Raw genomic sequence first — 1487 nt, 5'->3', positions numbered from 1 at the left:
GGGGGGGGGGGGTGGGGGGGGGGGGGGGGGGGGGGGGGGGGGGGGGGGGGGGCAGCAGAAAGGGCCCCTACAGTGTGGGAAGGGCCACAGACCGGACCTGCGTTCAGTCCACCTGGAAGTACCTGCTACGGTCCAGAAAGATGGCTCTGGTAGTGTGGCCCCCGCTGGGAGGGGCAGGGCGGAGGCAGGGAGGCCAGCGAGGCCCCCGCAACAGGGCAGCCTCTTCGGCCACCATTCTTTCTGAGCTAGTTCCTTTCCTCTGGGCCACGGGACACACGCCACGTCCGTTTCAGCCTCCAAACACTTGCTGGTGTGTTCCCTCTGCTGGGACTGTGCCTCTCGTTCTTGCTTACCTGAGCTCCAAGCCCCTGCCTTCGTAAAGCTCCCAACTCTGGTCCAGACTGAATCCTAAGCCCAAGTTATCTGTGCCACCCACTTGGGAAGTGAAGTCCCTCTGCTCTTCTTCATGTGGGCAAGTTCTACCCAAGACGCGGCCCCACACTTGTGCCCTTATCATCCCCGTAACACCGACAGGGTGCTTTCGTGGGGGTGGGGGGGACGTTTCCTGCCTGAAACCTGGCTCAAGCTCCCATGACAATGCTGGTTCCCTTGGGTATTATCTGGGTCTCAGTCACCCACTGGGCTGTGACCTTTTTGGAGGCAGGTGTACAGGACCTCGGAAATGGTGGGTCCTTAGAAAATACGTGTTCCCTTGGGGCCGGTGAGCTTAGGTACCTTTCTCACAGAAACACTGCCCAGTGTACACGGCTCCACCTTGTCCCTCCCTGTGAGGCACACGTTGAAAGCGGGGGGGGGAGGGGGGGACACAGAGGTGGCTACTAAAAGCAACAAGATAGGGGCACCTGGGTGGCTCAGTTGGTTAAGCGTCCAACTCTTCGATTCAGGTCATGATTTCATGGTTCATGAGTTTGACCCCACATCAGGTCCCACACTTACAGCGCAGAGCCTGCTTGGGATTCTTTCTCTCTCTCTCTTTCTCTCTCTCTCTCAAAATAAGTAATAAAACAAAACAAAACCTTAAAAGCAACAAGATACATGCATGGACTGCCATGGAAACAGAATAGTATTAACAATGGCCACAGCGCCAACCGGCATTTACTGGGACAAGTACTGTTCTAAGCTTTCTATGTTTACAGGGAGTGACGCATTCAATCTTCGCTACAGTCCTGTGAGGCCGGTACTGTTATTATCCCCATTGTACAGATAGGACACTGAGGCACAGAGAGGTAAACAAGTCACTCCGTATGTGGGAGAGCCAGGTGTCAATCCAAAGCCTGGCCCTGGAGCACCTCCCCCGTGACTTTCCCAAGAGGAATGGAAAGGAAAAAGGAAGTAAAAGAAGAGCTCGGGATACATTTCCATTTGGGGTAAAAGAAAGGTACATTTTGGTATATAAGTTACACATAGATGTAAGCGAGTAGCAAATCGCCTAGAAGGATACATTCAGCTCTTAACTAAGGTTACCT

This window comes from Crocuta crocuta, unplaced genomic scaffold (assembly GCF_008692635.1).
Source record: "Crocuta crocuta isolate KB4526 unplaced genomic scaffold, BGI_CrCroc_1.0 scaffold139, whole genome shotgun sequence".
Classification (NCBI taxonomy): Eukaryota; Metazoa; Chordata; class Mammalia; order Carnivora; family Hyaenidae; genus Crocuta; species Crocuta crocuta.
This window is presented reverse-complemented; position numbering follows the sequence as displayed.